The 21,214-nt window shown below is 39.6% G+C and overlaps 1 protein-coding gene across 6 annotated transcripts in view; it reads left to right on the top strand.

The window, feature by feature from the left end:
- The first annotated feature begins 10,950 nt into the window (after positions 1 to 10,950).
- Positions 10,951 to 21,214, top strand: part of ST3GAL6 (ST3 beta-galactoside alpha-2,3-sialyltransferase 6) — a 77,677-nt gene continuing 67,413 nt past the window's right edge. For 4 of the 6 annotated variants that reach the window (XM_072615360.1, XM_072615363.1, XM_072615365.1 and 1 more), the window contains exon 1: positions 10,955 to 11,380. The gene's annotated coding sequence lies outside the window, so the exon portion shown is untranslated. Of the gene's footprint in view, positions 11,381 to 12,685; positions 12,983 to 21,214 lie in introns of all 6 variants that reach the window. The other 2 variants (XM_072615366.1, XM_072615367.1) reach the window with 2 other exon arrangements.

Here is a 21,214-nt window from a genome sequence, read left to right on the forward strand (position 1 = left end):
AGAGGCCATGGTTCCTACCCGCCCCTTTGCAGTCTCCAACCCTAAGAGCATTGCCCTTTCATTTGTGTGGGTTATGAAATCTGTGAAATGCCCTTCTGCCTTCAAAGAATGATCTTTACAAACCAAAAGCAGATTCATACTTTTATCCATTTACTAATGGATAATTTTTTTTTCCATTTTTCTTATGCTGGCAATGCAGCTTTTCTAAAAACCATCCAAAAAGGGCAAAGGGTACTTATTTTTGCAATATATTTACCCTCCTAGTTAATCTCCTTAACTACCTACTTGGCTAATCTTACCAGGGTAGGAAGGCTTTCAGAGGGTTTCCCATTAAACCTGAAAGTGCTTTATCCACAGGGTACTAAACTCTTACATCTGGTCATTCAATCATCTGAAATTCCTTTTTTTCTCCCAAATTACTCTTCCCCCAGTTCAACCACAAAATTAAACTGGAAGCTACTGAAATCCAATACTAACACCAAATATTCTGGCCAGGTCCAATTTAGGCCAGTCCATTGACTGAGGCTCAGCATTAGAAACAAAGGATTAAATGGATATAATTACTCCCCTCTGCCTCTGAATAATTGTTAGCCAGCACAGCAGTACTAGATCCAAAAGACTCACAGGGTAGTGAGAACCCCATCAAGTCTCTGAAACACCAATTTGCTAGAAATTTTTTATACCCCAAGTCCTCTAGACAAACCGAAGGTCAAGAATGACCTCAGCTTTGGTGTAGGGCTTGGGGATGGGACTGGATGGGAAGGGAAAAGGAGAGGAGGGGAAGGGAAGGGAAATGCAAAAAGTGGTTGTGAGAGGAAAAAGTTTAAGAAGTGCTGTGCAAGACCATCTTCTTTCACATTTCTTTTCACTGATTCCTTTGATCTCCTTGAACTTTTGTTCTTCCAGATGAATTTTATTATTTTTTCTAGCTCTATAAAATAATTTTTGATAGTTTGATTGGTATGGCAAGACTGAATAGATTAATTTAGGTGGAAGTGTCATTTTTATGATATTAGCTCAGCCTACTCATGAGCAATTAATATTTTTCCAATTATTGATAAACCCAAAGACCTCGGATTCTAGGATAAGAACTCACTATTTAACAAAAACTATTGTGAAAACTGGAAAATAGTATGGCAGAAACTGGGCATAGATCAACCTCTTACACTGTATATCCAAATAAAGTCTAAATGGGTAAACAGTTTACATGTAAAGGCTGATACTATAAGCAAATTAGGAGAGTAAGGATTAGTTTACCTGTCAGATTTATGGAGAATGGAGGAATTTATGACTGAACAAGAGTTATAGAACATTATGAAATGCAAAATGAATAATTTTGATTTAAATTCAAAAGTTTTGCACACAAAGCCAACACTACCAAGATTAGGAGGGAAACAGAAAATTAGGAAAGAATTTTTACAACCAGTGTGTCTGATAAAGGCCTTATTTCTAAAATATATAGAGAACCGAATCATTCTCCAATTGACAAATGGTGAAGGGATATGAACAAGAAGTTTATAGAGGAAAAAGTTAAAGCCATCTATAGTTATACGAAAAAATGCTCTAAATCACTATAAATTAGAGAAATGCAAATCAAAAAGCTTTTAGGTATCACATCATATCTATGGCATTAACGACTAGACTAACACAAGACAGGAAAACTATAAATACTGGAGACAATGTGGGAAAATTGGAACACTAATGCATTGTTGGTGGAGTTGGTGGTCTTGGTTGGTGGAGACAAACTGATCTAGCCATTCACTTGTGTATTCCCCATTCTTTCTTATACCCGTACCTTTCCCCTCCTCAAAAGTGTTTTACTTCTGATCACCACTTTCCCCAACATAACCTCCCTTTTATAACCTCCACCCCTCCCCACACACACCATCTTCCCCTCCATTATGATAGCTCTTTCATGCCTCTTTTGTGAGATAATTTACTCCATTCAATCTCCCCCTTCCTTCTTCCAGTGCAGTTTTCTTTTTCACCCCTTTATTTTCTTCTTTGTGGTATCATCCCATCCACACCCTCTGCCTACATATACTCCTTCTAATTGCTTTTGTATTAATAAAGTTGTTAAAAATTACAAATATTATCTTGCCATATAGAAATATAAACATTTTAACTTTACTGAATTTCTTATGTTTTCTCTTTCTGGTTACTTTTTTCCTTTAATGTTTCCCTTGAGGATTATATTTGGAGGTCAAATTTTTATTCAGTTCTAGTCTTTTAATTAGAAATGCTTGGAAGTCCTCTATTTCACTAAATGTCTATTTTTTTCCCTTGAAAGATTATATTCAATTTTTCTGGGTAGATGATTCTTAACTCCTTTGACCTCTGGTATATCATATTCCAAGCTTTCCTGTTCTTTAATGTGGAAGCTGCCAAATCTTATGTTATCCTGAATGTATCTTCAAGATATTTGAATTGTTTCTTTTTGGCTAATTGCAATACTTTCTCCTTAATCTGTGAGCTCTGGAATTTGGCTCTGATCTTCCTGGGAGTTTTCTTTTTGGAATCTCTTTCAGGCAGTGACAGGCAGATTTTTTCAATTTCTATTTTGTCCTCTGGTTCTAATACAGCAGGGAAATTTTCTTTGATAATTTCTTGAAAGATGTTGTCTGGGCTTTGTCTTTAACCATGGCTTTCAAGCAGTCAAATAATTCTTAAATCATCTCTCCTGGATCTATTTTCAAGGTTGGCTGTTTTTCCAATGAGGAATTACATATTTCATTCAATTTTTAAACTTTTTTTTATTTTATCATATCTTAATATCCCATAGAGTCATTAATTTCCACTTGTTCAGATCTAATTAAGGAATTATTTTCTCAGTGAGTTTTTGTACCTCCTTTTCCATTAGGGCAATTCTATTTTTCAGGAATTTTCATCAGTAAATTTTGGTGTATTTTTTCCCATGCTATTGACTCTTTTTTCATGATTCTTTTGCTTTACTCTCATTTCTTTTCCCATTTTTTCTTCTACTCTTCTAATTTGCTTTTTTAAATTCTTTTTAAGTTATTCCAGGAATTATTTTTGGGTCTGAGACCACATTACATGTTTCTTTGAGGCTTCTTCACGTGTAGCCATTTTGACATTATTGCCCTCTTCAAAGTTTATGCCTTGATCCTCCCTACTACCATAGTAACTTTCTATAGGTAAGCTCCTTTTTTTTGCTCATTTTTTTGTGATTTGCTGTTTTCATGTGAGAGTTGGGCTCTGGTCCTGCATTGTCTCTAGCTTTTTGTGCTGGAGCTCTGGGTCTTACTGGTGGCTTTCACTGGGTTTCAGAGCTTAGCTGCTTGCTTTCTCTGGAGGGAAGGCTACCCTTCTGGCCTATACTGGGGTGGGGAGAGGGGTGAGGCATCCCTGTTGGCCTCTTCTGGTTGTGGGGTTTAGCTGTTGGCCAGCCTCAGAGTGGGATTTCACTACTGGTCAGCAATGGGGTCAAGGTCTCCCTGGTGGCTTGTGTGTGGGGTGGGGCTCACAGACTGCTCACTTGTCTAGGGGGTTGCTGGCTTGCAGCAGGGCAGGCTTTGTTGGTGGATTGCCCCGGGCTTGGAGCCTTGCTCCAGGCCCCTGAAGAGAGCCTAGCTGCTGCTTTTGCTACTCTTGGACCTTGCTCCCCTCCCACTGTGGTGAGACAGACCTTTCCTGCCAGGCTGGTAAGCTGTTTCCCTACTCCTAGATCAATTCTGACACTGTTTTCTAATTTTAGGAAATGAATTTTGGAGAGCTTTGGAGGCTTCCTTCTTCACTTTGCATCTTGGCACCAGAAGAGAGCTCTTTCTTCAGTGAATTTTTTTCCTCTTTTTCCTTTTTGCCAGTTGTCCTTTTCAAAGCATTCTTTTCCTCATTGACTTTTTGTACCTCTTTTACCATTTGGCCTGGTCTGTTCTTTAAGGAGTTATTTTCTACAGTATCTTTTGTGTCTCCTTTCCAAGATGGTGGCTTTTTTTTTCATGATTTTTTGCATCACTCTCTCTTCCTGATTTTTTCTCTATTCTCTTTTTGATTTTTAAAATCCTTTTTGGGCTTTTCCATGTCGAGACCAATTCATATTTTTCTTTGAGGCTTTGGATGTAGGAGCTTTGACTTTGTTGTCTTCTTTGGAGTGTGTATTTTATCTTCCTTGTCACCATAGTACCTTTCTATAGTCAGAGTTTTTCTGTTTGCTCATTTTCCCATATTATTTCTTGACTTTCAATTCTTTGCTAAAGTGGAGCTCCGCTTCTACGGTGTAGGGCACACTGTTCCAATCTCCAGGGATTTTGGACACCTGTTTTCCAAGATACTTCTAGAGCCCGGTAAGTTCTCAGTTTTTCCAAGGTGGTATGATCTAAGGAGAGGTGCATTAATTATCCTCCTGGCCTGTGCTGCGGTCTGGGAGTCATTTCAAGCTTTCTGTTCTGCCCTAGAAGTGTGACAAGGGTCCCTGTCCCATGGTGGCTGCAAACTCTAGTGCGCTAGTGCTTCCCCTTGTCCTGGGACTGCCACCCAGGACTGGGACCCAGACTCAAATAAGGGCAAAGCAATAGGGTCCTACCCTCAGTACCAACAAACAGCCTCCTGTAATCTCCTTCTAATTGTTCCACCCCCTTACTATCTATGGGCTGAGAGCTCCAGAAGCAGCTAGAAACTAGGCTACTGTGCTTCTTTGCTTCTGTATCTAATCTGTTTCATTGAAGTCTTTATTTTTTAGACAGTACCCAATCATTGTGATGACTATTGCTTTGTAATATAATGGGAGATCTGGCACTATTAGCCCCTTATTATTCCTGTCTTTCTTTTTTCATTATTTCCCTTGGAACTGCTTGACTTTTTGTTCTTCCTGATTCATTTTGTTACTATTTTTTTCTATAAAGCAATCATTTAGTAATTTGATTGATAGGCCACTGAAAAGTAAATTAAGTTAGGTCATGTTGTCATTTGTTTTATGTTATCTTGTTCTTCCTAGGAACAATTACTATTTCTCCAGAATGCCTTTGTGTAAACAGTATCTATGAAACTGCGTAAATCATTGATATTTCTATATGTTACTAACAACGCCCAGCAGCAACAGGTAGAAGGAGAAAGTCCATTTAAAGTAACTGTAGGCAATATAAAATATTTGGGAGTCTACCTGCCAAGACCAACCCAGGAACTATATGAACATAATTACAAAACACTTTTCACATAAGTAAAGGCTAATCTAAATAATTGGAAAAATATCAGTTGTTCATGGATAGGTTGACCTACTGCAATAAAAATTACAATTCTCCCTAAATTAATTTATTTATTCAGTACCATACCAATCAAATGACCAAAAAAATTTTTATAGAGCTAGGAAAAATAATAATAAAATTCATCTGGAAGAACAAAAGGTCCAGAATATCAAGGGATTTGATGAAAAGAAATGCAAGAGAAGCTAGCCTCTCCGTATCAGATCTAAAACTGGATTATAAAGCAGCAAGCACCAAAATGGCTTGCTTCTGGCTGAGAAATAGAGCGGTAGATCAGTGGAATAGATTAGGTACACAAGACACAGTAATAAATGATTATAGTAATTTACTGTTTGATAAACCCAAAGACTCCTGCTTCTAAGATAAGAACTCACTATTTGACAAATCTTTGGGGAAAACTTGAAAAAAGTGTGGCAGAAATGAGGCATAGAGCAACATTGTACACCTTATACCAAAATAAAGTCAAAATAGGTACGCAGTTTAGATGTAAAGGCTAATACTACAGACAAATTAGAACAAGTGCTATCTTTGACTTCTTACCTTTCCACCCCACATATCTAATTTGTTGCTAAGCACTGTCTGTTTAATCTTTATAACATGTCTCTTTCTCTCCTCTGACATTGCCACCACCCTGGCACAGCTCCTTATCACCTCATGCCTGGGCTATTGTGATAACTTGGTGATGGTCTCCCTGCTTCAAGTCTGCTCAGCTGCCAAATAAATACTTCTAAAATGTCAGTCTGACCAAGTGGCTATGGTTAGCGGCTTCCCATTGTCTCTAGGATCAAATATAAAATTCTCTGATATTCAAGCCCTTCCTAAAATGGCCCCTTCTCTCCCTTCCAGTATTCGTACACAGAACCACCATGTACTCGGCTAACACTGACCTTCTTGTTACTCCTTGCGTCCCTGAAACAAAATATTTCCAAGATCTCCCAATTTCATTGACTGTCCCGCCTTGCCTGGAATTCACTACTTCTTCCTCTCTGCCCCTAACTTTCTTGGCTTCTTTCACATCCCAGCTAAGACCCCACCTTCTGCAAGAATCCTTCCCTCTACTGGTTATCTCCAATATCTCTTGCCTGTACGTAGTTGTTTGAATTTTGTCTCCCCAATTACTCTGAGCTCCCTGAGAACAGGGACTGTCTTTTAACTTTCTTTGTTAGTCCAGACTTAGAACGTTGCCCAGAACATCCTATACACTTAATAAATGCATGTTGACTGACTGTGGGGACCCAGTGACAAGAAGTCTACTGCTGGGTTTGAGTCTAGTTACCAGCCCTGCGAAGGATGTGAAGAGCCAAAGAAGTTGTGGGATATACATCCTTCCCATCTCTCATAGGCAAGCAAGACATTGTTGGAACTTCTGTATTAAATGTAATAGATACCCTTAAAAACACAAGTGTATGTAATAGTGATTAAGGGTTTCACACACAACCCTCATTTTTTTGTCCTTTTGGATGGGGAAATGTTCATGCTTATTGATGTTTATCAAATTCTGAATTAAAAAAGAGAAATTGAAGATAACTGGATTATAGATTTAGAGTTGGATAGGAATAAAGGTCATAGAGTACATCTCCTTCATTTTAATAAATGAGGAAAATTAGGCCCACACAGCTCATGTGACTTGCACAGGGATCCAGAGGTAGGAGTTAGGCAAAGGAAGATTTGAACACAGGTTCTCTTTCTCTGAAGTCAGTGCTCTTTCCTCTGCACTACAGCTCTTCTCTAACTTCACTGCCTGGAGTGGTTATATGCCCTATCCATTATCACGCAAACCCATTTGTTGGAGGTGGAATCTGAACCCAGGTCTTCCTGACTCCCAGAATGACCTCCGTCTACTATGTCTTGGTGCCTCTGTTGTAATGATAATCATTGAGATCTCTGTAGTATCTTTCTTTACACATATTATCTCACTTATAATAATCACAACAAGTCTTTAAGGTGGATGCAATTATCTCCATTTGACAGATGGGAAAACTGAAGTTGAGAAAGGTTAGTAACTTGCCCATGGCCCAAAAACCAATAAATGTCATACATAATAATTCAGGTTTTCAATCTACGTCCTTCCTGATTCCAGGTGTAACCATTTCCCTACTGGGTCACCATTGGACCAGAAAGTAGCCATCACTTAGATATATTTACCATGCATGTAAACTTCTCCTCCAACCTTACAGTGACACTTAGGATGGCATGACTTGCTTATGATGGCTCTCCTCAATGGTTTATTTATGTCCAATGTGGCCTTCTTTTCTTTTCTTTTCTTGTCTCCTTCTTTACTATCTCCTTTCCTTCATATAACTTCAAATAAGTTAACTTTTGTAAAGTTAGATTAAGTAAAGTACTTTGCAAGCTTTAAGGTTTTGGCTAGTATCGTATTATTTTTAATCTAGATGGTACTGGAAAACACCAGTAAGGCCCAGATAGAGCATAGGTGATAATCTCCTTTGACCCAAAGTTTTCTCCTCCATAGTCATTCAGTGTTACTTTATTTTTATAGAAGTTGACTTTTTCTGAATGTCCATGTGGTTTTTAGGTGAATATATCAAATATTCCTTGTATAGGAACTCTCTTTACCTGGTATAGAGCAACCCATCTCTAACTTAGTCTTAGCAGGTTTGCTGGGTTAAGTAACTTGCTCGTGGTCACCCAGCCACTGTGTCTCAGGAGAGACCTGCATGCAGGTGTTACCAGTTCCAGGCTTAGGAGAAGGCACATTTTTAAAGTGCGTATATGTCAGGCCTTGTGCTAAGTGCTTTGCAATTAATCATCTCATTTGGACAGATGCCATCATAGTCCTCATCTGTTCATTGAGGGACAGTGAGGCTGACAGTTTGATGACTTGCCCAGGGTCACACAACTAATAAGTATCTGAGCTGGCATTTGAACTCAGATTTTCCTGTAGCCATAGTGCCTCTAGGAAGAGATAGCATGTACATATATATGTCAATACCAAACAAACATATACAGAGTAAATGCGAAATAAATGCAAGTCCCTTTCCTCATCTGTAAACATTTATAAAATAGAAATGATCACATATGCAGCCTATCTCACAGGCTGAACTAGGGTGTTCTTGACTCCAAGCCCCGTGTACTCTGTCCACTCATCCATCTGGCTGGCATTCCCACTATATATTCCTCTAGACTTGTTGGAGCAATAGATGACTTGAGGTCTCGCTCTCCTTTCACTTTAGAGAAAGGTCACAGAAATCTCAGATATCACCGGCCAGGTTATAGGAGAGTAAATGTTTACCTTGAGTGTTCAACTTAAGATTATAAAATACCTCTGAGTGAGATCAAAGGTTTGTATGTGGTAACTCTAATTTAAGATTTAGACTTCTTTCATCAGCTTTGGAAGGGGGACAGAGGGAGCACGGATCCTTCTTCAAGATGTCACAGCCACCTCTTGGATTTTTGAACCATTAAATGATGCTTAATAAACTTAAATTTTTACAATAATAATATTAAATATATATATGTGCGTGTGTATGCATATACTTGTGTTTATGTGTATACATACACAGAGCTAGGTGGTACAGGGGTCAGGACACCAGACCTAGAATTGGGAAGACTTGAGTCCAAATCTGGCCTCAGACTAGCCGTGTGATCTTGGGCAAGTCATTTAGCCCTGTCTGCCTTAGTTCCTCACTTGTTAAATGAGCTGGAAAATAAACTGGCAAACCATTCCAGGATCTTTGCCAAGAAAACCCCAAATGGAATCATGAAGAGTCAGACATGACTGAACAACAACAATCTATTTCTACCTATATACATATATATTATATAACACACACACACACACACACACACACACACACACACACACACCAACAAAACACATTGTTGTCATCAAGCCTTTAATAGTAAAGGAGTCAGGACCGCTGCTTTTCTCTGTCAACTTTTCTTCACTATCAATCAAAAAAACTGAATCTGAGATCTCTTTCAAGTTTAGTTCTCTTTTATAACTCTTGAAATAATAGAATTATGTAAGATTTTAAATTGAAAACAATTGAAAACCCTGATCAAAAAGTAATACTAGTCCATAGCATATGAGTTAGGAACCACCAAAGAAACCTCTTCTACTTACACAGTAATAAACTTAGTATCATGTGTTTCCTGTGCTTAACATATGAAAATTGACTGGATGCAATGTGGAGGATTCATAAACTCTATGCTGCAGCACAGTCATACAAAGCTGAGACAAACCTTAGGAGAAGGATATGTGTAGACTGACTGATGGACATTGGTAGATATGGAAGTAAAGAGGCTCTCCTCACTGAAATTGTCTGGATCCTTTAGGAAACTCATCAGTATGTTTGGAGACAAAATACACACCATTTTCTTTAAAGACACTGAATAAAGTGCTGGACCTGGACTCAAGAAGACCTGAATTCAAATTCAGACACTGACTCTGCAACCCTGGTCAAGGCACTTAATCCCTTTGTGCCTCACTCAAAAAGAGGTCATAACAGCACCTACTTCTCAAGGTTGTTATGAGAGTCACTGAGATATTTACAAAGCTCTGTCCAAACCTTAAATCATCATGTGAAAGCTAGCTATAGAAACCACTGTGTAATTGTAGTAGTAAGAAAGGCTCCCCAAGCCCCCAAAGCATAAAAGCTGGTAGACATTTTATTGATGGATGGTTTGAGTATAGTCCTTCCTAGAGAAAAAGGAATAATTCCATAAACAACCACAGATTTGGTCTTTAGACATGTTCTGGTCTTGTAGAGTTCTTGTGTAAATCACCTGTAAGAGAAATCAATCTCCTGATGGGCCAGAAAGGACACAAACTTGAGGTATGGAGATTACTTACCTTCACTTCTTGTTTGTGTGTTTAATGAACACAAAGAATGAAATGGCAATACAGTGTAATGGAAAGTGCACTTGACTTTGAGGCAGCAGTCCTACGTTTAATTCTCATCTCCTTCACCTAATAAGTGCATGAATCGGGCAGTTCTTTTAAATCTCTGGGTCTAAGCTTACTCGTGTTAAAAGAGAAAATAATACTAGCCCTATCTATTTCGTAAGGTTGTGAAACTCTTTAGAAATGGAAATGAGATACACACACACAAGTGTGAATTATTTGTTAACATTAAAGAGTAGGGGAGGGAGAGAGTAACATTTGAATGAGGTCTGATCTTACTGGCAAACTCTTCTTGTGGACGAAAAGGCACTGAATTTCTTAGTCAGAGGACCTGGGCTCAAATTGGGCTCTACTATTTACTACTTGAGGGCAGCCAGGTGGTATAATGTATAGAGCACCAGGTCTCAGTCAGGAAAACTCATTTTCCTGAGTTCAAATCTGGCCTCAGGCACCTGATGGCTATGTGACCCTGGATAACTCACTTAACTCAGTTTGCCTCAGTTCCCTCATCTGTAAAATGAGCTGGAGAGGAAATGGCAAACCACTCCAGTATCTTTGCAAAAAAAACTCCAAATGGGGAAAGAGTCGACAAGACTGAACAAATCCACTTCATTGCTCTGGCTCAAGATACACATCGGCATGTAAAATGAGGAGGTCCGACTAGATCTTGCGTAAAGTCTAAATTCTGTGACGCCAGAACAGGACTACTCTTTCTTATAGTGTGTCAGATCTAAGTTTCCATTCTGCCCATCTCGCCCCACATAAGCTTTACCAGATTGTCTGTCACCCTTGTATGAGCTATACTTTTGGACATTTCGACCACCAAGTATGTTTTGTAGCACTCAGGGTGCGTCTGATGTAGAAGTGACACTGAAAATCTTTTCTAGGTCATACTCACCCTTGGACAACACTCAAAGCTCCACCCAGAAGAAGGGGTAAAAATATTACTTAGAAAAATCATTTAAAATGCTTTAGAATGTATCCTCCAACTCCTCCCTACCTGGTGGGGGAAACAAAGGCCCGTCAAGTGCAACATTAGGAATGACCTTGGGGAACTTTGGAAACGCCCTTCATCTTACACCCCTTCTGCCTGGCAGGGCACAGTGCCCTCCTCCTCCAGTCTCACGCCTGAAAGAGTCCCCAGTGCGCCAAGCCTCCGGAGCCACTGCGCTGCCTCCTCCTCCAGGTGATCCGCTCCCAAAGGTCCCTGGGTCCCCGGTCCCGAAGGGCCCCCTCCGCCTCTCCCTTCAAGCCGCCGATTTCCCGGGGCTGCTGCAGGCAAGAGAACACCAAGGTACCGCGTACACTCCTCCTTCTCTCTTTTCCCGGGTTTTTCTCCAATGCCGCAGGTTGAGCTGCAGTTCCAGCCGCCACTGCTCTCAACACAGCTGGCAGGGGCCGCTGCTCCCTTTCCCCTCCGGGATACTGAGGAATAAGCGGGCTTGCCTCCAGGAAGGTCTAGGGCGGGTTGGACTTGGTCTTGGCAGGCGGGGAGCTCGGGAGAGGGGTGGGTGTCGCACCGAGAGAGAGAGAGAGAGGGGTGAGTGCCACACCGGGAGAGGAGTGGGTGCTGCACCGAGCCCCGAGGCTGCCCCGGGCGCCCTCAGCCTCCCCCCGGACCCCGGCCCGGGGCCCTCTCCGTCTCCCTGCCCATCCATTCCTCCACCCCTGAGGCCGCGGCCTCGGTGCCCAATGCGGCACAAGTCCCAGACGGTGCCCAGGATGGCCAGCGGAGCCGGGCAGTCGAGGTAACCGCCCGGCCGGAGGCGCCTGCTCTGGTCGGGAGCCCGGTGAAGCAGCCCTCCGGGCCCGCCTGCATTTGAGCTCCGGCCCGGGCTCGCCCTCCCTCTCTGCCCTTCAGCAGAGCGGGCTCCCCGAGCTCGGAGCGGGTTTGGGGGGCAGAGGTGGGCGGCATTCTCCTTCCTCCTCTTCCCCCTCCCCAGGCGGGGAACCTGAAATCCATGGAACCCTGAGGGTCGGGTCTCGGGGTAGCTTTAGAAAGGGCTGGGGGCCAGAAAAGAAGGGGGCGCCTTTTAGCCTCAGGAATGCGGGAGGGAGAGAAGGGGCTGCGGACTTTGGGCAGAGTGGGTGCGTTCGGTAGGTGCTGGTTCTCTAGGAGCGAACAGGAGACCTGAAAGACCTAACGGACCAGGCTGGAAGGGGAGGCTCCCTCCTTTACCTTTAGCCCAGGACGTGTAGCGTTGGGGCGCCTTGAACTGGCACGGGGCTGGGCATGGCCCAGAACAGGCACGGGGGTGGGCATGGCCCAGAACAGGCACGGGGGTGAGCATGGCCCAGAACAGGCACGGGGGGGTGGTGGGCATGACCCAGAATAGGCATGGGGGTGGGGCATGGCCCAGAACAGGCACGGGGGTGGGGGGTGGGCATGGCCCAGAACAGGCACGGGGGGGGGTGGGCATGACCCAGAACAGGCACGGGGGTGAGCATGGCCCAGAACAGGCACGGGGGTGGGCATGGCCCAGACTCCTTTTCACTTTGAGAGGACCTATAAGGTTGCCAGGCGGCTCCTCCCGCTGTCTAGAGCTAGTATCTCTCTTTGGTCGTCTTTTTAAAAAGAAAGAAATTTTTGTTCCTTCAGGGTTTCCAGAAGAATTCTTCTGTCTGCTGCAGTGTAACTAGAGCTCCAGAAATAAACCCGAAAAGACACCCTGGTAATTTGTTAGCAGGAGAGGGAGTGATCGTGCAGATGTCCCCGGGCAGCTAAGTGTAATGTGAGCAGAAAACTTGCACTTCAGCTGTCACTGGAAGCGCTCCTCTGCCCCATCCCTTTCCTGCGGGCTGTTATTTTGGACTACAAACCCCAACCCCCACATCCATCCAGTTACCAGGAAAGAAGGCACACAAGATTTTCCTCTTTAAAAAAGGGGATTTAAAGGTGATTTTTCTGAAAAGTAGATATTAGAAGCCAAAGCCTCACACCTCCCATTTAGAAATAATTTTTGCTTCAGAAGGACTCAGATAATACTGAAAATTTGCTCAGGATAGTAGAGACTACTGAGCCCCATTTTAATCTCATGTTCTGTATTCTCCTGTTACATGTGCTCTGCCCAGACCGAACTTTTATACGACTATTAGCCTTTTCAAATGACCGCATTAAGAACCCAAGCCCTGCAGTACAACTCATTTTCTTGTTGAACTCTTTCTCCTTAAAACAGTTGTTGAAATTGCCCTTTAGTTATGTGAAGTTTAGACGTTCTGGAAGATCCAGCCCAACCTGGGAAAACTCCCTGTATTTTCGGGAGATAAACTAGCTCTGACTGGCTTTCAGTTTGTAGGACTAGACTTAATCCTTAACTTTTCACACCAAGGCCAATGAAAATAAATAGGTAACCAAGTCAGGACTAGGTTAACTAACTCCTACGGCTCTTTGGATAATTAGAACTTTAATTTGTAAGTTTAGAAAAAGACTTCTATGCAAATTTATTAGTGATAAGCTGAACAGCAAATTGAATGTGAAGGGACAGAATCTACATTTTCTGTAAAAATGTTTTCTATGCATAGCCTTGAAAAAAAAACACTATCTAAATGACACAGCCTTATTTTTTTATTTTTATTTTTTTTAATGTTTAACAATCACTGCCATACAATTGAGATTTTATCCCCCCCACCTACCCCCCACTACCCCCCTCCCTCCCCACGACTGCATACAATTCTGTATAGATTCTACATATACTTTCCTATTGAGTATATTTTCACTATAGTCATGCTATGTAGTCATACTAAAATAAATGAAAGAAATCATATAACAAATCAGAACATGATACACAAACACATACACATACATAAACACGATCTGCTACATTTTGTGAGTGACTTCCACATTTCTTTCTCTGAGCGTGGAAGGCATTTTGCCTTGAGAACCACCTTTGGGATTTTTTTTTTTATAAGAAGTTTTTGCATTATTACAAAAATCCAAGTCTACCAGAAAAAACTCTCACATACTGTGGTCGTTGCTGTGCACAAGGTTCTCCTGGTTCTGCTCCTTTCACTCAGCATCAGGTCATATAAGTCCTTCCAGGCCTCTCTGAAGTCTTCTTGTTCATCATTTCTTATGGCACAATAGTACTCCATTACATTCATATACCATAATTTATTCAGCCAATCCCCAATTGATGGACATCCCCTTGACTTCCAGTTTTTGGCAACTACATAGAGTGCTGCTATAAATATTTTTGTACATGTGGGACCCTTTCCCATTTTTATGATCTCTTGGGGATATAGTCCTAGTAGCGATATTGCTGGGTCAAAGGGTATGCACATTTTTGTAGCCCTTTGGGCATAGTTCCAAATTGCTCTCCAGAATGGTTGCATGCGCTCGCAGCTCCACCAACAATGAATTAGTGTTCCAACTCTCCCACATCCTCTCCAGCATTTATCATTTTCTTGTTCTGTCATGTTTGCCAATCTTATAGGTGTGATGTGGTACCTCAGAGTTGTTTTGATTTGCATCTCTCTAATCAATAATGATTTAGAGCATTTTTTCATATGATTATAGATAGCTTTAATTTCTTCCTTTGAAAATTGCCTGTTCATATCCTTTGACCATTTATCAATTGGGGAATGACTTGTATGATTATACATTTGGGTCAGTTCTCTATATATTCTAGAAATGAGGCCTTTATCCCCGAGCTTAGCTGTAAAAATTCTTTCCCAATTTACTACATCCCTCCGGATTTTGGTTGCATTGGGTTTGGTTGTGCAAAAACTTCTCAGTTTAATGTACTCAAAGTTATCCATTTTGCATTTCATAATGCTTTCTATCTCTCCTTTAGTAAAGAATTCTTCCCTTCTCCATAGATCTGATAAATACACTATTCCTTGCTTCTCCAGTTTATTCATGGTATCAATCTTTATACCTAAATCATGTACCCATTTGGACTTTATTCTTGTGTACGGTGTCAGGTATGGGTCTATGCCTAATTTCCGCCACACTGTTATCCAGTTTTCCCAGCAATTTTTGTCAAACAATGAGTTCTTATCCCAGAAGCTGGGGTCCTTGGGCTTATCAAACAGAAGGTTTCTATATTCCTTGCCTACTGCATCTTGAGTGCCAAGTCTATTCCACTTGTCTACCTCTCTGTTTCTTAGCCAATACCAAGTGGTTTTGATAATTGCTGCTTTATAGTACAGTTTGAGGTCTGGTAGCTCTAGGCCACCTTCCCAAGCATTTCTTTTCATTAGTCCCTTTGATATTCTGGACCTTTTGTTTTTCCAAATGAATTTTGATATTATTTTATCCAGCTCTAGAAAGTAATTGTCTGATAGTTTAATTGGTATGGCACTAAATAAGTATATTAATTTAGGTAGAATTGTCATTTTTATTATATTAGCACGGCCTATCCATGAGCAACTAATGTTTTTCCACTTACTTAAATCTGACTTTATTTGTGCAAAAAGTGTCTTGTAATTGTGTTCATATAATCCCTGGGTTTGTTTTGGCAGGTAGACTCCTAAGTATTTTATACTGTCAACCCTAGCTTTAAATGGGATTTTTCTTTCTATCTCTTGCTGTTGGACTTTGTTGCTAATATATAGGAACGCAGAAGATTTGTGTGGGTTTATTTTGTAACCTGCAACTTTGCCAAAGTTGTTTATTAATTCAAGTAATTTTTTACTTGAATCTCTGGGATTCTCTAGGTAAATCATCATATCATCTGCAAAGAGTGATAACTTAGTTTCTTCTTTGGCTATTATTATTCCTTCAATATCTTTATCTTGTCTAATTGCTACAGCTAACATTTCTAGAACCATATTGAATAATAGTGGTGATAATGGACAACCTTGTTTCACCCCTGATCTTATTGGGAATGCATCTAGCTTATCCCCATTGTGTGTCGCAGCCTTATTGTTATTAAAATAAGACTAACACTGAGACTGGCTAATAAGCTTTGATGAGGATAATGCGTTTGTATTTATATACAAAAATTCTGAAGGTTCAGAGGGGGAAATGGTGAAATATTGGCAAGAATGCATTTGGAAGTTTAGGAAAATGCACAAGAAAATGGCCAATGTGTCTTAAAAATTTTAATTTCTGAATTTTAAAAATTGAAGATTCTCCTTGACATATGACTTGGCAGCATTAATTTCCCACCCTTAATCCTGTTCATACTTAGCCCTTTCTCTAGGGTGCCACATTTTGTGTCCCACCCTCCACATCTATCTGGGATTTTAAACTCCTTATTCTGAGCATCTTCCTCCCTTCTGCTTTTAAATGTTTAGTTGTCCCTTAAGGGGAACATAGTATTGACTTGATTCTAAGAAACTTTTCCAGTACCATTTAATTTCTCTCCTTTCTTCTAGCTAAACTGCTCAAACCAATGTTTATGTATATATATATATATATATATATACATATACATATATATACATATATATATACATATATATATGTATATATATATATATATATTTTTCCTTAACACTTTTTACTTCTTTAAATCCAGAAAGTTGATAGTGAAGAAATCAGGTTTTTAGTGTGTTTGGATTTTAAAAAGATGGATGTTGTGTTTGTTACCAGATATACTAGCAGTTTGTTCGGAAATGCGCTCTGCCGCACTGTTTGTTTACCTTTTGCATTTTTAAAAAAAGTTTTATACAAATAGTGTCATGATTGCCAGAAGCAAATTGTTTAAAAATACTACTTATTTCTTGTGCTTAGAAGCTCAAGTACTTGAGATCAGCCCTGCTTAGGCTTTGAGCTTGTATGTTAATTATAAATATTTCTTACCTCATCACCATGATAGGAACTGTACTAGGCAACAGTTACTTTGTGTCATATCTACACAATGATATCTCCATGAATAATTTTTTCCCCTCAATGAAGCCAACCTCAATTTAGAGTTAGGAAAGTATAGTCTCCTTTTTCTGTCAGTGTCACAGGTGGTCCTAGAGAAGGATGATGCTACCTCAGGTTCAGACTCCTCAAAGACAAACCAGTGACTAGATCTCTTAAATAGAGCACCCTACTCCTGACCCATTTCCTTTGGAATTGGGAGGGTAACTCTCAGATTTGGGTTGTGAACCTATCATTTGACTAGTGAAGCTAGACTGGTATCTCTTGTGGTTTTAGAGATATGGTAGCCTTAATCTTCCTCTTCTAGAGGGAAAGGGGGGAGAGACAGACAAAGATAGAGAGACAGAGACCTGATGAGTTGTGGAAAGAATTCATCCCTATACCTTTTATATTCTCTAAATATCTAGTAGCAAAGGCATTGTTGAATTGCATCCTTTTTGGTTATTATCCTCCTTGGAAGTAACAAAAACTATATTTACAGTAACAATGAATGATTCAGATAGATCAGCAAATCTGATATATAGTGAATGCTGAATTTGCAGTCAGGAAGTCATTCGGTTGCGTTCAACTCTTCATGACATCATTTGGGGTTTTCTTGACAAAGACAAGGAGTGATTTGCCATTGCTTGCAAATTCTTACTAATGAGGAAACTGAGGCAAACAGGGTTAATTAAATAATTTGCTCAAGGTCACATAGCTAGTAAGTTTACGAGGCCAGATAACTCAGGTCTTCCTGACTCCAAGTCTAGGGCTCTATCCACTGAGCCACCTAGCTCTCCCTTGCAGTCTGGAAGAGTTGGGGTCTAATCTTACCTCTGACTCATACACACCAGCTTTGCGGCCATGGGCAAGTCACTTAATTTCTCTTACCTGTTAAATTCTAGAATAGCTTAAGAGATCCTCGACCAGTTATTGATGTTTAAGACTTCTGTATTTTGGTCTAATTTAGTGGTCTGCATGCATAATCTATGAACTCATCCTTTGGACTTGGTACTGATTTTATTGCACTGTTTTTAATTCAAGGTCCTATTTCAGTCTTCAAAGAAAGGGTAAGAGCACTAAGCATAGGAATGAGAGACCGGTGGGTTTTTCCACTTAACGCTATTTTCTTAATGTCATGTTTAGATATCATGACCTGGCCACCACTTGGTTCATTCCAAAGTTTTCTGTAGCTATTGAATTCAAGGTTTGGTAGGTTGGGGAGGTTATGGAAGTCAAACTTGATATACTCAGCTACAATATCTAAGAATGAAAATACAGCATGAATTTTCCTGTTTTCAAATTTTTTCCCCTAGTTTGTTCTTACAGTTGTTTTAAGATTTTTGAAATGGAAAAGTGGATTATCCAGAAGCACTCAGATGAGAGAAAATAGATGATATTCTAGACATTTACATGTAATTTTGAATGGAAGGATTGGAATATAATTGACTTTCACATTTAGAGTAAAACCAACCCTTTAATTTGTAATTTGATATAGCTAGTAGATTCCAGGATACTAGACAGGCGTCTTGTCTCCAGCCTAGAGACACTTTCAGAATTCAGTTTGTTCTATAGTCAGCTGTCGAACGCTGTTCTTTTTTAAGTTTTAATTCAGAGAGTTTTTTTTACACTTAAAAGTATTTTATTTTTCCAATTACATGCAAAAAATAGTTTTCAACATTCTTTTTTCCAATTAATTTATTTTTAGTTTTCAATATTCACTTCCATAAGATTTTGAGTTTCAAATTTTCTTCCCTGTCCTCTCCTTCTCCTTCCCCAAGAGGGCATGTAATCTGATATGGGCTGTATTTATGCATTCATATTACACATATTTTCACATTAGTCATGATATAAAGAAGAATTAGAATTAATGGGAGAAATCATGAGAAAGAAGAAAAAAAAACCAAAGCAACAAAAGAAAAAGAGATCGAATAGTATTCTTCTGTCCACATTCAGACTCCAAAGTTTTTCTCTAGGTGTGGACAGCATTTTTCAAACATGAGTCTTTTGGACTTGTCTTGGATCATTGTATTGCTGAGAAGCCCTGAGTCTGTCATAGTTGATCATCACAGTATGTTGCTGTTACTATGAACAACGTTCTTCTGGTTCTGCTTGCTTCACTCAGCATCAGTTCATATGAGTCTTTCCAGATTTTTAAGAAATCTGCCACTCATCATTTCTTATAGCACAATAGTATTCCATTACATTCAGATAGGACAGCTTGTTCAGCCGTTCTCCAGTTGATGGACATCTTCTCTATTCAAATTCTTTGTCACCACAGAGAGAGTAGCTGAAAATATTTTTGTTCATGTGGGTCCTTTTCCCATTTTTATGATCTCTTTAGGATATAGACCTGGTAGTAGTATTGCTGGGCCAAAGGGTATGCACAGTTTTATAGTTCTTTGGACATAGTTCTAAATTGCTCTCTAGAATGGTTGGATCAGTTCACAACACCACCAATGATGCATTAGTGTTCCAGTATTCGCGTTAGTGTTCCAGTATTCGCAAATCTTCTCCAACATTTATCATTTTCCTTTTTTTGTCATATTAGCCAGTCTGATAGGTGGGAGGAAGTACCTCAGAGTTGTCTGAATTTTCGTTTCTCTACTCAGTAGTGATTTAGAGCATTTTTTCATATGACTATAGTGTTAATTTCTTCATCTGAAACCTGCTTATTTATATCCCTTAACCATTTATTTAATTGGGCAGTGACTTATTCTTGTATATTTGACTCAGTTTTCAGTATATTTGAGAAATAAGTCCTTTATCAGAAATGCTAGCTATAAAAATTGTTTCCCATCTTTCTACTTTCCTTCTAATCTTGGTTGCATTGGTTTTGCTTGTGTAATACCTTTGTAATTTAATGTAATCAGAATTATCCATTTTGCATTTCATAATCTTCTCTGTCTCTTGTTTGGTCACACATTCTTTCCTTTTCCATAGATTTGACAGGGAAACTCTTCCTTGCTCTCCTAATTTCCTTATAGTATCACCCTTTGTTTAAATCATGTATGTATTTCGACCTTATCTTGGTATAGGGTGTGAGATATTTGGTCTGTGCCTGGTTTCTGCCATACTATTTTCTGGTTTTCCCAGTGGTTTTTGTCAAATAGTCAGTTCTTATCCCAGAACCCTGGAACCTTTGGGTTTATCAAACAGTAGATTACTATAGTCATTGAGTACTGTGTTTTGTGTACCTAACCAGTTCCACTTATTCACCACTCTGTTTCTTGGTACCAAACAGTTTTGATGATTGCTGCTTTATAATGTACATCTGACACAGCTGGGCCACTTTCTTTCCCATTTTGTTTCATTAGTTCTCTTGATATTCTTGACTTTCTGTTCTTCTAGACCTATTTTGTTATTTTTTCTAGCTCTACAGTTTTTTGGTAGTTCGATTGGTATGGCACTAAATAAGTAAATTAATTTATATAGAATTGTCATTTTTAGTATATTGGCTCAGCCTACCCATGAGCAATTGATATATTTCCATTTGTTTAGATCTGACTTTATTTCTGTAAAGTATTTTATAATTGTGTTCATACAGTTGCTGGGTTTGTCGTGACAGGCAGACTCCCAAATATTTTACATTGTGTACCGTTACCTTAAATGAAATTTCTCTTCCTATCTCTTGCTGCTGGGCTTTGTTGTTAATATATAGAAATGCTGATGATTTCTGTGGATTTATTTTATATCCTGCAACTATGCTAAAGTTGTTGATTATTTTGAGTAGTTTTATGGTCGATTCTCTAGGATTTTCGAAGTATAGCATCATATCATCTGCAAAGAGTGATAGTTTTGTTTCTTCATTGCCTAATCTAATTCCTTCCATTTCTTTTTCTTCTCTTATTGATAAAGTTAACATTTCTAGTATGTTATTATATAATAGTGGTGATAAAGGGCTTTAAACATCAAACAAAGAAGTTTGGATAGCTAGTGGTGCTGTGCATTGTAGAGTGCTGTGTCTGGAATCAGGAAGACATGAGCTTCAATCCAGTGCCAGACACTTACTAGCTGTGTGGTCCTGGGCAAGTCACTTAATCCTGTTTGCTTCAGTTTCCTCATCTGTAAAATGAGCTGGAGAAGAAATAGCAAACCACTCCATTATCTTTGCCAAGTCAATCCCAAATGGGGTCACAAAGGATTAGACACAACTGAAAACGAACAAACAACAACCGCCAGGTTATGGCGCCTCCTTGTCATTCTTCATCTTTGACATTTTTATTCTTCAGAAGTTGTGACCAAATAAATAACAACATTGAAATAAAACACTGATGTTAAAAAAAATGGGTTTATGCATCAGAAAGCAAATGATTTGTGATTATTTATAAGTGC

This window comes from Notamacropus eugenii, chromosome 5 (assembly GCF_028372415.1).
Source record: "Notamacropus eugenii isolate mMacEug1 chromosome 5, mMacEug1.pri_v2, whole genome shotgun sequence".
In the NCBI taxonomy this organism is placed as follows: Eukaryota; Metazoa; Chordata; class Mammalia; order Diprotodontia; family Macropodidae; genus Notamacropus; species Notamacropus eugenii.